General features: G+C 46.5%; 1 protein-coding gene across 1 annotated transcript in view; it reads left to right on the forward strand.

The window, feature by feature from the left end:
* Positions 1 to 307: 307 nt before the first annotated feature.
* GATA3 (GATA binding protein 3) overlaps positions 308 to 16,222 on the forward strand; it is a 150,723-nt gene continuing 134,808 nt past the window's right edge. Inside the window, exon 1 of the mRNA XM_069629682.1 lies at positions 308 to 439. The gene's annotated coding sequence lies outside the window, so the exon portion shown is untranslated. The remainder of the gene's footprint in view (positions 440 to 16,222) is intronic.

Raw genomic sequence — 16,222 nt, forward strand, 5'->3', positions numbered from 1 at the left:
CCGACCCCCTTCCCATATGACTGTTAATTCAGATGAATTTCCCTGATTTACAACTCCCGGGGATGGAGTAAAGGGGGCATACGAGTGTGCTAGATACGGCAATACGCGCGTTATAGCGCCTTGTCGCTGCCTATATCTTAACGCGCCCCATGTCCGTACTCTGTGTACCATTGTGTGGGACTGGCTTGGCCTCGGTGCCAATCACCCATCACTCTCTTCCTCTACGCCCCCACCCCCTTCTCCCCAACCCGGAAGAGCTCCGGTCCACGCACATAGGTTGAGGAGGGCGAGGCGCTAGGCTGCCAGGGAGGTGGCGAATCACCAAAGCGCCGTGGGTTTCTCTCTGGAGCTCCAGCCCGCCATCGCCAGCCTCGCCAGCCAGTGCCGCAGCGAAAGAGAGGGGGGATATAGCAGCCTGGTGCCCATTCCAGCTCCCCAGGTTAGTGCAGACATGCCCATGTAATCGTGGCTTCCTCGAGCCCTCGATGTTCCCATTCCTATAATTAGACGGGGGGGGGGGGTGGGTGGGGGAGGTGCGGGGTTTAGTGTGTGTGGGGGTCGCCCTTCAAACTCCCATTTTGGGGACAGTTTTATTTTCAGATCCCCCCGCCCCCCTTCGTGGGCAGTTCTTCTGTTGCTAGGCGCGGTGCCACTTGGCCACGCACCTCAGCATCTTCGGGTAGAGACCCCCCTTTGAGGGGCCGTGTGCGCACAGACCAGGGCAGGTCGGTGCCAGCCTGGCGGCGCCTTGGCCTCAGAACGAAACCCTGCCAGCCTAGAAGAGCACGATTCCTCCACCACAGATGGCCAGCTCGGCGCCGAGAAGCCATTTTACAGGGCGCTGTGCCTTGCCACACCCCCACTGTATTTCATGCCTCACAGGCAGGGGTGGGCGCACACCGCACGTCACCCGATCTGACCTTCAGCATGGACGTTAACCCAGGCTGGGCGCCTTTACACTTGCCCACTTTCCCTCCCCTCACCCGCACACGTCCTCGGCCGGCTGCCAGGCATCACTTAACACACTGGTCGGCTTTAGACGCCCTCGCCTTGGCTCCGTTCTCAAGGGCTGACTTTCACTGTCTTTGAAAGGGCATTGAATGGACAGACGTGTGTGTGGTCACCACTCCTACGGCAGGTGTCTAGGCGCTAGACGACGCGCTGACCCTCGCGGCTCTGACATCGCAACATACCGCTCATCATATGGAGATGGGTGCGTCGGGGTGCGCGCGGAAAACAAGTGGGAGCCCTGTCAGCACTCAGATGGGATGTAAGCCGAGCGTGTGCACACAATTCAGACAGGGGGGACGCCTGGGACGCGCGGTCCAGATGCACACCCGAGGGCTGCTTGCAAAAGCAGCCACCGCGGCGATGGCTGACCTACTAACACACGGCTCCACATGCACCGACCGTGCAAATGGCACCTGTACATGCGTGTTATAGAATGCACGGTTCATGTGTGGGTGCAGAATACATCCACCGCTGCATCTGCCAATAATACATCTATCTATCTATCTATCTATCTATCTATCTATCTATCTATCTATCCATATCTATCTATCTATCTATCTATCTATCTATCTATCTATCCATATCTATCTATCTGTCTGTCTGTCTGTCTGTCTGTCTGTCCGTCCGTCCGTCCGTCCGTCCATCCATCCATCCATCCATCCATCCATCCATCCATCTATCTATCCCTGTGTTCGGTCCATCGATCTGTTCATATCTATCTATCTATCTATCTATCTATCTATCTATCTATCTATCTATCTATCCATCCATCCACCCATCTATCTATCTATCCCTGTGTTCGGTCCATCGATCTATTCATATCTATCCATCTATCTATCTATCTATCTATCTATTTATCTATCTATTCATATTTATCTAGCCATCCATCCCCGTGGTCTGTCTATCTGTCATGGTTTATCTAAATGTGTATCTATCTGTCTTTATCGGTCTATTCATTTGTATCTATAGATTAATATAATTATATCTATTTATCAATCTGTCAAACTATCAATCTATTCATATATCTATTCATATCTATGTATCTATCGATTTATTCATATCTATTTATCTATCGATCTTTTTTGTATCTGTCTATTGATCTATTAATTTCTATTTATAGATCGATCTAATCAAATCTATTTATCAATCTACAAATTGATCAATCGATAAATTAATATCTATCTGTCTATATCGATCTATTCATATCTATCGATCTATCTATCGGTCCATCGATCTATTCATATCTATCGGTCCAATAATCTAATTTCCATCGATCTCTTCATATCTATCAGTCTATCAATCTATTCATATTTATATATCGATCTATTGGTCCATCGATCTATTCATAGATATATATCGATCTATCGGTCCATCGATCTATCTATCAGTCCATCAATCTATTCATATCTATCGATCGATCTATTGGTCCATTGATCTATTCATATCTATCTATCTATCTATCTATCTATCTATCTATCTATCTATCTATCTATCTATCGGTCCATCGATCTATTCACTATTCATATCTATCTATCGATCTATCTATTGTCCATCAATCTATTCATATATATCTATCGATCTATCTATCGGTCCATTGATCTATTCATATCTATCTATCGATCTATCTATCGGTCCATCGATCTATTCACTATTCATATCTATCTATCGATCTATCTATTGTCCATCAATCTATTCATATATATCTTTCGATCTATCTATCGGTCCATTGATCTATTCACTATTCATATCTATCTATCGGTCCATCGATCTATTGATATCTATCGATCTATCTATCGTTCCATCGATCTATTAATATCTATCCAATGATGAAGAAGTTCTAGGCAGACAATTGCACCTGGAAGGATTATTCTTTTTAGAGGAAAGACACTCGCGTTCAAGTGCATCAAAGTGTTCATTCCCAATAGACAGTTCTGTATATATCCTCCTGCTTGCTAGTTGGCAGTGCAATGAAACTGCTACGCGTGTTTCGCCACTCACTGGTGGCTCCTCAGGAGCTTTTCTGGGAAGTTACTCCCATTCACGGTGTTCCAAGGTGTCGCTCACGAGGCTTTCTTCGTAAATCTTGGAATCAATGGTCGCATTTTTAAAAAGTAACAATATAAGTTATCTGTAAGTGTATTTAAATACTATGTTATGAGTGACAAAATAGATTATTAATAAAATGCAAACACTCACTAGGGTGTAACTGAATAATAGTCAAGTAGACTTGCTCTCAGCAGTGTCTAAAAGTGTACTAAAAAACAACAACCAAAAATACCATTATAATAATAATATAGTCAGGGAGGGTTACTCGTTTCACTTATAGTTCATTCAAAGTGAAGAGTTGGTCTACAACTGCTTATTGGTACATATAGATAGATACATGTATTACCTTAATAATGGCTATCACACTATCAATATCTATCTATCTATCTATCTATCTATCTATCTATCTATCTATCTATCTATCTATCTATCTATCTATCACTTTATCGGTCTATTTATTCATATATGTGGCCTATCATCTATCTGTCTATCACACTATATATCACACTATCTATCAATCACACTATCTATCCATATATGCGGTCTATTTTTTATATTTGAATTTTTTCATGTATTTATGTGTATAGGTGGTCTATCATCTATCTGCCTTTCTATCACTCTTTAAACCACTTTATCCATGTATCTAGCATTTTATCTTATTATCCGTCTAACTATTAATCAGTCAATCAATCACTCTACAACTCTATCGCTCTATTTTATGTATTAATATGTCGGTTTTTTTTTTTTGGTAAACGAGAACCCACACGGGCGTCCCCCCTCCCTTTCCCGAATGTATATACATGCACTGCTAGTCTCCAATTCCGAACACTATAGACGAACTGTCCGGAAGGTGTCGTGTCCGCGGACGTGTCCCCCTTCTGAGTCACTCGAACAAACAAACAAATACACGCACAATGGAAAAGCGTGGGACGTTCCGCTGTAACAACGCACCTATGTAGGCTCCGCATCTCACCTCCACGCCACAAAAGGAAGCTGCAGACGCAACGCACACACGGTGCCTTCTCCCGTGCGCTGGACCACGGCGGCCACGCCATTTTCTATTTAAGCATGATTTAAAAAAATGAAATAAAAGCGCACATTAAACGATTCATGAGCGCGTACCTACCCATGTATAGCTCCACGGAACTGTACATTTCACCGAGCATTTGTGCAATGCCTAGTGCTGCAATGTGTTGCTATATTGCATCGACAAAATAAACCCCGTATCGATGGTTTACCATCTCGGTGTTTCTTTCTTTCTCTTTCTTTCTCTCTCCCGCCTCTTCTTATTCTTACCCCACCCCTCCCTGTCCATATTTCTTCCTCTCTGCTTCTCTTTGTTACTCTCTCCCTATTCCTTATCCAGCTCTTGCTCCATTTCTCTCGCGCTCTCCCTCATTCCAATGCTCCGGTTCTGTCTCCCTCTCCGCATCTCTCTCTTATTCCATCTCTCTCTCCGTGTTTTCTCTTTCCCTCAGAGCTCGCTCTCTGTCTCCCTGCCCCCCCCCCCCCAACCTCCCCTACCTCCCCCCACACTCCCTCCTTCTTAATATCAGTCTTTTTTAAGGTGAACGCTCTCGTTTTCTCTCCTGTCTTTCCCGGGAACCCCGAGTAGAACTCCTGCGCGAAGAGAGCAGGAGTGGCGACGAGACCCACGGCGAGGATGGGGCGAATCGGATTGCCCGCGGGAGAGAGACATAGCCGCCCGGGAGTGTTCCTTCGAGGCCGCGGGTACTGGGCACGGCCGTGCCACGCCTGGCAGGGCCACAGTACACCTGCAGCCAAGGACGAACGGGGCTGGAAGGCAACCATGCTAAAAGTGCGTGCCTAGGGCCCGTTAAGGGTCCGTCCTACTTTGACCTCACACCAACTTCAGTTAATACTTATTTTTTTTTTAAAGATCCCTGAACATTCTTAAGTTTGATGTCAGATTACAATTCCACAGCCTAGAAGATACTGACGTATTTTATTTTATTTTATTTATTTATTTATTTATTTATTTATTTATTTATTTATTTATTTATTTATACCTAGCAGGTTAGATGAGGAGGCAAACTCTCGCCTGACTTTTGCACCCCCCCCCCTCACCCCCCCACGCCCACATGAAGGCGCTGACAATGGAGGTCATTGATAACATCATAAATAACAGCACGGTCTAGATCGCCGATGACGTCACGCAAGTCGTTGAAGACTGGCACTGTTGCAGGGAGCAAAGACACGCACAGGCCGTGCCCTTGTTCTGGTGCCCGCGGGGAGTAACACGCCCATAGGCCGGGTACTCAGGCAGAGAGAGAGAGACGTGTGCAGAGAGGCCCCTGCTCAAGGCAGAGCACGCAAAGGTTTTGGCCGCAGGCCATACCCTGTTGGTTGCTCCGCGAGGCCTAGCGCTCACGGGAATATTGGGCGCTACACTCACAGGCTATATTTGCCGTTGGCAGGTTCCATGCAATATCCGCACATTTTCCACAGGACGTGGCACTGTGGCGGGGGAACCGGGAGTGGTCCTGGGTCATTCCCGAGTGAAATTACACGCACGCACGCAATTAAATAAATAACGTCTTCTTTGGGCCCTTGTTTCGAATGTGATAGTTGACACCCCCTTGGAAACGCCTCCGGGGTTTGCTCCTCTGGGGGGGCGAGGGGGGGTTGGAACATTTTCTCGCCACTCACTAAATGTAAGCCCCCACGGACCCACGCTGAACCCATCCTGAGTCTCGCGTGAATCCGTCTCCCCCCCCCCCTATCACTCATCGCTAGAACATCTGAGCCAAAAGGCGTCGGCTGAGCGCCTGGAAAGCGCGATAAGGAAGATACGAGGCAACCGATACGGCGCGGTGGGATGCGGCCGGCGGGCAGGCGAGAAATCGAATTACTCCGCGCCCTTTGCATGTGTTAGTATGAGGAGTGGGGCGCGGGGGAGCCCGCAAACGGCGAATATGTCTCCCTTTGATATTAGGATATTAATAAACAAAGACGTCTTCTAGCGCCTATTACTATCGCGATAGATAGGGCGTCAAATATATATACGTATCTTTTTTGTGCAGCAATACGGCGCTTTCAGAAAAGGCGCTTCATTGGAGGCGCGGTACGAGGTGCTTTCGCCTCCACGTTTTTTCCCACATATTTCTTGCGCACTTCAAGAAAACAACCCGCCAGGAAGAAGCACATCCACGTTTCCAGTTCCGGGGAGAGGGGAGGGGGCGGGCAGGGTGCTGCACGTTTATAAACCGCTCTGGCAAAGCCCACGGCTGAAAGCCTCGGGCGAGCTGTCTTGGGACAGGACGCCCAGAATATGCCTTCAATATAAATAGCATTCCCGATTAATTTAAACGGCGCTCGAGGCTTTTCATTGGGTTATTTGCCTCTGCTTTGCTGTACCCCCTGCCGGCCGAGCAGTCAGGTTGCAAGACCCTCCCCCCACGCATGGGCGACTGTCTTACTATAACGGGCGCTACTGCCCTATATGAGCACCGCGCTAACACGTGAAATCGGCGGCAGAACGGAGGGACCGAATTACAAAAATGTTTTAACAGGGGGGGGCAGTCTTTGTAAACCAGGCCCTATGTGTGCTGGTGGGCACCACCCTGGCGCCTACGTGGAAGGTTACCAGTGCCAAATACCCCGTGTGGAATGAGGGCACTGGGCGGCCAGGGTGCTTGCTCATAAACAGTAGGAATTCAGCGCATTGAAAGAGTGCACGACTATAAGGACGAACACTAGTAAAGCGAGTAGGAGGCGTTGCAGCCTAGCCTGGCCTCCCTCGAGCTCGCTCACTGTTCGTTTGCAGGCAGAGACAGACATCTGTATTTTTAAGGCCTGATTCATGGAAAAGTCTGCATTTCTCCCGCAAGTCCCGCGCACCGATAAGGACATTGCACGAGCATGCAGGCAGAACAAAAAATGCAGAACAAAAAATGCGCGCCCGTGTATTCATGGAATTAACTGGGCAAAGTAACCATATTCGCAAGTCGCGGCTGGAACGCCTCAGACACGCCCACGCGCAAAGCCAAAACAGCCACATTCACCTACACTTGCAAGCTCCCATCCAGGCCGGCACCACAGCGCCACTGCGCGGTGTCCCCCGTAACTGTAAATGGCACCCCGTAACTGTAAATGGCAAACCCGAGGACATGCATAGAGTTTCCTGGCAAGCATTTTTTTTCTCAGTCTAACTGCGTGCAAACCCTCATAAACAGTCCCTGCACCCCGTTACTCAGCGTACGCGCACCTCTAAGTACGCTCAGAACCACGATTCCTCCACACAAGTCCATACGCCTGCTTCCGGGTGGCAGAGATTTCGAGGGCACTGTTTGGGTATATCGTGGGCATATGACAGGTGAGAGGTTGCACGGTCACATACATGAATACGCTTTGGCGTGCGCATTTGAGGGTGTGCTATGGGCTGCCTGCGACCCGTCCCTCGTAACGCCCAATTTCTGGCTTGTTCTTCCCCATTTTGTGTGTACCTTCCCGTATTCTGGCCGTAACGCAGGCCACGCCCACCCCCTGCCTGGAGTCTCGCTCCAGGCACTAGTCCGCCTGCAGAGCTGGTCCCGGAAAAAAAAGTCCTGCACAGACGGTTCCATGAATCGACGAGTGGTGTCTCGCATGCAGTTTGACGCGCAAGTTCCTGATTTCACACGCAAATAATTCCATGAATCGGGCCCTTAGTCTCCAGCTCTGTAGTTGCTAGTTGAAAACTCACTCCTTTTTAATAATAAAACGGTTCTTGTGTTCGTTTACAAAGCACGCAATGTACAAATGCAGCACGGGCAGGCCTATTGGCTTTGCTAGTGCGTGCTTTTAATGGAACAGACCACACACATTGCCGGTTTCCTTAGAATTTAACGCTCTCGGTCCTGGTTATTAGCGTAGGGTGACCAGATTTTTTTTTTAAAACCCGGACGCGCCATCGAAATAGAAGTAGGACTAAGGTAAATACATACAACTTTAGTCCTACTTCTATGTCGGCAGCCTGTTGCGGGGGGAGGGGTGTGCTAACATGCACACTCCTCTCATTGGAGGAGAGCGCCGGGGAGGGGAATGGGTGGACATGGGGGCGTGAAAAGCATTTCATGCCCCCATTAGCACAAAACAATTTGCACCGGGATCCGATTTTGGGATTTCGAAAATCGGAACCTGGGAAAAAAAAGGGACCATATCTGAAACCCTGGATGGGGTTTATAAAAGAAAAAAACTCCCGGGACCCCCGGACGTGGGGTGACTGTCCCGGGGAAACCCGGACGTCTGGTCACCCTAGATTAGCGGCCACTCAGAGCTTTCCACTTTCATTGACCGGGAAGAGGGGACTTTTCTCGGAATCAGGGACAGAGTAATTGGCACTAGGATCTCTAGGCGCTAACCTGGTGTACGGTGGACACTGGGCTCACTTCAGCACCTTCGAGTGACAGCTTGCGATTCAGATGAGTGTATGCTCATTGTGCATATACACATTTATACACACAGACACACACACACACACACACACACACACACACACACACACACACACACACACACACACACACACACACACACACACACACACACACACACACACACACACACACACACACACACACACACACACACACACACACACACACACACACACACACACACACACACACACACACACACACACACACACACACACACACACACACACACACACACACACACACACACACACACACACACACACACACACACACACACACACACACACACACACACACACACACACACACCCCCACGCCCGCCGCAACACACATATAGGAGTATGTGTATGTGCACATCCAGGATTTTGAATACATTGTGCAAATACAATGTTGTGGTGTTGGCTGCTGGGTGGTGCTGTTTTATATATATATATATATATATATATATATATATATATATATATATATATATATATATATATATATATATATATATTATAATATACACACGAATGTAAATACACTCTTCTGTAGCATTGATCATTGATGCTAAACGCACATATGCAGAACAACATCCTCGTGCATCCTGGCATCTGCTCAGCCCGCCTTCTTGCAAAGGGGAATAAGCTGGGGCTACAGATTCTATAACCCCCACGCACCCCCTTTCTTCCGCCCCGCCCGGACTCATCCCCGGCCAGAAGTTTTGGACGCAGGAAAGCGCTCCGTGGTCGGGCCCGGGCCGTGTCCCCTGGGTAACCCGGCCGGCTTCGCCCCCTGGCTGTTGACACAGCTACGGCGCCATAACACAGAAACAGCACACGCCCTCCATCCAATCCTGCAGTGCAAGGTTGGGTGGGGGGCTGCTTGCAATGTGTACGCGGTGAAACGGAAGATACTTCTACCATGTGTTTTGGAAAAATAGCAAGTACAAGACATGCTAAAATTAGTAGACACGGGAGCGCGTGCGCGCACACACACATATCCTTTAATAAAATAGCGACAGGTATTGCAATAACAGAACTTCAAAACGAACACAGAGGAGACACGCTCAGAACGTAAGATCATACACCTTTATAACACGATGCAATGACATGTATTGTCAAATAACGACGCAAGTTAAGTAAATACGCAATATAACACAACTTCATAGCACCATATCAATATATCATTATAACAAAGCATAACGGAAATTAAAAATTAATCCGAATGCTGATTCAACTAGAATGCTTATTCAGCAGTTTCCAAACACAAAAACAGGATCCGGTTCCTTACTGGTAATCTTCATTACTCCGAGTCCAGGTCCTCCTCGTCACAATCCTTAAGTTATAGAGCAGGGGACTGCAACCATTGCCACTTCAGAGGTTTTGGACTACATATCGCCTATGCTCCCCCAGCCTTATTCTCTCTGTATTCTACCCCCATGTTGTGCAGTGCTTAGTTACTTTCTAGCTACGTTGGCACTACATACCCCAAAACGTACATTTATCAATCTTTTTGAGCCTGTTTCGTAGTTGCTCAATGTGATGACAAGTCCCTAAAGTTAAACGGCACAGAGCCACCCTTATGCTTTAATAGTTTGCCCCTCAAAAGTCAGGCTGCAATCAAAACGGACGATGTTCACATTTCCATGGAAAACCCCCAACATCTACATATGATTCCAAGGCAAAGCTGAGAAAACGCCATCATTCAAAGGCATCCGGGACCTGTAAACTTTGGATCGCCAGGTGTTTTGGACTACAACTTCCATCAATCCTAGCCAGCAGAGTGAATGGTGAGGGTGCATGGGTGTTGAAGTACAACAGATCTGGAGAACCGCAGGTTGCAGGCCCTTGCTATAGAAGTTGCGTTGCCGAAGAATCATTCAGCAATGGGGGGACATATTGTGAATCATAAAGATGTCTTTGCTTTGATAAGTTAAGCGACATGCATACTACCCATCACCATTGCGATGCGAGAGGCACAGAGGTGGGCTGTGTGAGGTCGTGCTTATATCCGTCCTTTCAGGGTCTCTTTGGGGTGCAGAAGGCAATATATTGTTGCAGTGTTTGCTGTTCAACATAAAACTTTCCCTCAACTTAACCTTGTTTCCCAATTGGCCAAACTGTTTGAGTCAGAGCGAATCCCATTGGGCCAACCAGTGGAGTAACTTTGCTGAAAATGTTGTGTGTCTGTGGGATGGGGGGGTTGAGGGAGGGCATGACATCTAAAGGAAAGGACCCCTGCCAAATGAGTGGGGCAAAATGGAGTGCCACAAAAGTTGGGTCGACAAACCCCATTGTCCCCCGCCTAAAAGCTTGCCCATGGGGCCAACTAACAAAGGATGGGGTTTCATGTGTATACCGCTGCATGCATAATGCCGGCCCACTACTGGTCCAAATGTTCAACTAGTTGGGGTGTGTACAAAAATGGCTAGATCTTGACAGGTGAGAGAAGGCTTGAGCACCCATTGGCTCCTTCTATCCACAACTCCGATCAGATGTCTATCTAGGGTAGACCCTGTGTAGACACATCAAAGGTTTCCCCCACTGAGATTCATAACCACCCTTCCTGATTCCTCCGCCAAGGATCGGAGGTGATCTATATGCAGTTCCAATCCTACATGACCTAAGAAGTCCAGAGCAAATAGAATTGCATGACTGTAAATGCGGGAACCCCAAAGTAACAAGTGAGGGGGGGGCTCCCAGTATCACGAAAGGCCCAACTTATTACAGCCGACAGACCTTTCCTAACGCAACAAAACTCCCTCACCATCGCCAGAGCAATCATTGGATCTGGCCTTAACTACTGCAACACACTCCTACTAGGCACGTCAGAAAAGAACATCAAGGAACTACAAACAGTGCAAAACAATGCCCTCAGAGCAGCCACATGCATCGCCAGAAGAGATCATATCTCAGCCAAGAGGAAATCTGTCCATTGGCTTCCCGTTAAGGAGTGCATCCTCTTTAAGTCTCTCGCACTTACCACAAAATGTCTCCATGATACTGCACCACGGTACCTCTCTCAGAGATACTCAGCGCCCCCTCAAACAGACTTACCAGATCCAGCCACACCAACCGTCTTGCCATTCCAAAAAAGCCTCAAAGCCCAGGCAGGCGTGTCGAGCTTCCCAGTGTTAGCAGCCACCAACTCGAACCTGCTCCCTCCCACAGTTAGAAGCATTGAATCCCACACTTCCTTCACAAAAGCAATAAAACAAGACTATTTGTATAAACGCCTACCCAGGATCTCATGCTAGGCACCTGCTACTTGTAACCCGTGCATTGCCATGTACATGTTGTAACTAAGACACTTTCTTGAAACAGCGCCTTGATGCCTCCGGGGTGCTAAGCGCTATACAAATACAAAAGTAAATAATAAAAAAATAATTGGAAATGCATTTAGATTTGAACTGAGTTGTCCACTTTTTATCGTTCCCCCTTTTCCCCGGACCACTCTACCATATTTAGAAGGACCCCGAGGAGTTTGTAATGAGGGGCTAAGGTAGACATTACACCACACCCTGACTCTCATGAGTTTTCCCAAAGAAACTTTGAAATATATCTTGTTCAAGTTTGACCGCCCTGAAGAAAGTCTGTGAGCCGCTATCAGGACTGAAACATATCACAGAGTAATGGAACATAGAAAAATATCAGTGAGGACATGTAATGGAGAACGCATACATATGGTCATGTCAAATTATACCAACTAACGAGAACAATGGAGAGGAGGAAGAGATCGGGGGAGGGGCATAGGTTTTGGTGGGTAGGTTCCCCATCCGTGGAGAGGAGATAACCTTTAAGGGCATTTTGAAAAAAGAGACAGTCATCTTATTTTTGATATCAGGGTGTGAGAATTCCAATCATGAGGAGCAAGGAGAGAAGTGGCTCAGAATTGGGTGGTGGAACAGGTGAGGCAGAGGACAATGAGGTTGAGTATGGGTCTGAAGTATGGTTGAGTATGGGTCTGAAGCTTAGATGCAAGATGGGTGCAATGAGAGATTAGGTTGGACAGGCAGGTGGGTGATGGCAGATGAGTGGGGGTCTGGGCTGCAAGGTTTCAAATTATATTAAGGGGTAAGGAGTGGTAATAGAGATGCAGGAGAAGGCTGGTGCAGTAGTCAAATCGAGTACCATCAGGTAGATCAGACCTTTACTGGAGTGGTCTGTGGTGAGTGGTTAGATTTTGCATGTGTTAAATAGGTTCAACCTAGATGCAGGTGGTGTTATGACTTGATGGATTTTTTTGGTCACTATTAAAGATAACCGTAAGGATGCAGGCATGGGGAATGTGAAAGAACATCAGGGCACAAAGAGTGAGGAAAAGAAAGGAGGGATTATGCATGATGAGTTGGAAGGTAAATTACTTCAATCTTGGAGGAGTTGAACATAATACGGCAAGAGTCCTATAGAGTGGCAGTTTACAATATGACAGAGATATGAGAGGGCAGCGCAGTGCTAAAGGTGCGTAAGGAGTATAAGATCTGGTTGTCATCATGAACGAAGTGGTGGACACGTGTAGACTTGAAACCCGCCACTGTAAAAAGGAAAGGACCAGAAAACAAGGCTTGTCTGCCTATGCCCAAGACTATGGAGGCTCCTTCAATTCAGAAAATAACTCAAGACCCATCTCTTCAAGGAATCTCTCTGCCGCAACACCTCGGCCATCACATCACCACTCGCGCCACCTTACTTGCTAGACGCAGCCCACCCCTCTCCTCTCTGTCACCTGGTAGTGCTGTACCCCTCCGCTGTGCCCCTCTGTATTCCACTCTCACTGTATATCTGTTTTGTTCTCACCTCTGAAAAGCGCTATGTTATGCATTTGTACTGTTGTATACTTCTGTAAAGTGGTTCCATTATGTATCTGTATTGTTGCATACCTCTGTAAAATGATCCATTGCTTCTCAAAGCTAGGTCTGCGCTCAGTAAATACATTAATAATAATAACAATAATAATAATAATAATAATAATAATACTAATAATAATAATAAGAAGAAGAAGAAGAAGAAGAAGAAGAAGAAGAAGAAGAAGAAAGTGGGAGAAGCCAAAAGAGTAGACAAGTTTGTCCAGAGAGGACATGTAGAAGATAAAGAGAAGTGGGCAGCAGAGAGAACCTTGGGGAACTCCTATTGGAAGGCTGGCAGGATTGGAGGTATGGGGGTTCCTGGAGATAGTGAATGAGAATTTGGAAGGATTGGAACCAACTCAAGCAAGTTCAGTGTCTAGGTTTCCCCCAGATATACAGGATGAGGAGGATCGAAGGAGACGTGGCTGCTCAACAGTATCAAAGGCTGAAGAGAATGACAATGGTGGAGATTTTGGAGTGAAGGGCTGAAGTAAGAAAGTTGGATAGTTGGATATGTGGATCAGTGCTGATGTGGGGGAGTTACAGAAACCAGATTGGAGGGTCTCACTGAGATAGTTAACTTGGAATAGTGTGAGGAGAAGGAAGACCTGGTGACCTGTTAACATCAGAGGTTCAAAAACAGTATAGACCTCTACCTGGTATTTGCCAATAAAGAGACAACACAAAGTGGATTGTGATATGCCAAATGCAAGGTAACCCAGCTTTATTGGAAGTATGCAAAGCTGGGGAGAACACAAGATCAACAGCAAAGCTCTCTCACTCTCAAATTCTCTGTTTTGAACAGAAAACACAGTTTATATAATGCAGATGAGTCACTCTGATGTCATCATAATCACTGAGCTATGAAAAACTATCTCTACTGCTCATTGGTCCTAATTGCTGAGCTACATATAGTATCTATATGTCCCACCCTACTGAATGGGCAACTCTCTATCTAAGGTCCCACCCATGAAACATCCCATAAAAAGGTACAACCTCATCATGCATGAATATAATCGGGAAGCTCAAAATTACTGCTGCAGTGAAAGGACATATGCTTATCAGTTAACATGCGGTCACACTCTCCGTGAACTGGTTGCATGATGACATGTGCATGTAGATGGGAGTAGAGGACAAGCGTATCGCATTTGTTCTTAATTAAATAAAACAGCCCAGGTTATCTGCGCCATGATGTCTCTGAGTTCAAGGATTTTGTACTTGCCCAAATCCCAGTAACTCTGGCCCGCCATGTTCTTGCAACAGTAAATATAACTATTGTGAGGCATTATACTTCTACCATGTTAAGATTTCGTTTCAGCAATTATTTGTCTTTTTAGAGGCATCTGCGTTTCTCTGTCCTGCCTTGTTGAGACATTAATCTGTCAGCCACTCTGGAAATTTCCTCCACTTCATATAGTCTGCAGTGTTGCCGTAACTTGATTTACCTTAAAAGTGGAACGCTCACAATGGTATCTTGTTCCGTTATGTAAACCTCCCCTACAGTGTCCTCAGCCTTGACATTCCTTTGAGACAGCTATGTCCAGCCACCGCAGCATTTTTCCTGAATTAAATGTATTTGTTTCAAATAGCGTGCCTAGCTGTGAGGCCTCTCTTAAAGGAATAGTACGCTCAAAAATATTATTTCCTTAAAAGATGGGATATAATCCAAAACATACATTAAGCATATTTTTAATGAAAGTTCTTATGTAAACTTTTGAGCAAACGAGGCTCAAAGCGTTTACATGGGAGCATCCATTTTGCCATTTCAGGCAGCCTCCTCAGCTCACGTTAAGCTCTGCTCTGGCGGCACTAAACAAGCAGCAAAAGCCACCTACTGGGAGCTTTTGCTTACTGCAGCCAGAGCAGAGCTCAACATGAGCTGAGGAGGCTGCCTACACTTTCATTTTACGTTTTTGGTGCTCCCCAAGCCCAGGGAAGCACATAAAATGTAAAATGAAGGCAAAAAGCAAAGGCGCAGCAATTAGAAATACAACTTTGTTGCATTTGTGATTGCCGTGGTTGGAAAACCACGGAAATCATGAATACAAGAATGTTGTATTTCTGACTGCGGTGGCTTTCACCTGGAGTCTCCTGGGCTCCCCCAACCCGAGGAGCCCAGGAGACTCCATGCGAAAGCCGCCGCAATCAGACTAACAACATTGGTGTATTTGTAAATACTGCGCCATTTACAAATACAACAATATTGTATTTCTCACTGCGGTGGCTTTCGCTTGGAGTCTCCTAGGCTCCCCCGGTTTGGGGGAGCCCAGGAGACTCAAAGTGAAAGCCGCTGCAGGCAGAAACACTGCAGCATTTAGAAACACAACCGTGTTGTGTTTCTGCCTGCAGCGGCTTTCACTTTGAGTCTCCTGGGCTCCCCCAACCCATGGGAGCCCAGGAAACTCAAAGTGAAGGCCGCTGCAGGCAGAAATACAATGCGGTTGTATTTAAAAATGCTTCAGTTTTCTTTCTAAGTTTCTCGGGCTCCTCCGGCTCGGAGGAGTGAGAGAAACTTAGAAATAAAACCGCAGTGTTTTTAAATACAACGTTGTATTTATGTTTTCGGTAGCTTCAGCTTGGAGCACAGGGGACTCAAAGCTGAAGCCACTGCAAACATAAATACAACATTTTAAAAGCTGCAGTTTTCTTTCTAAGTTTTAGAAAACCGCAGCTTTTCTATTTGCATTGCTTATTTAAAAAAAGAAATAAGCACTTACTTAGATGCAGCTTTCCTGCCTGCATTCTCTGGTCTCCGGCACAAATGAAGCAAAATCCACCCAGTGGTAGCTTTTGTTTATTACAGCTGGCTGGCTTTTGCTTAATTAGTGCCGAGAGCGCAGCACAGGAGGCTCATCCATTTCACAAAATGGATGTCTCCTAGTGCTTCAAATTTTGA

Source organism: Ambystoma mexicanum, chromosome 12 (genome assembly GCF_040938575.1).
Source record: "Ambystoma mexicanum isolate Mex_15411 chromosome 12, UKY_AmexF1_1, whole genome shotgun sequence".
Classification (NCBI taxonomy): Eukaryota; Metazoa; Chordata; class Amphibia; order Caudata; family Ambystomatidae; genus Ambystoma; species Ambystoma mexicanum.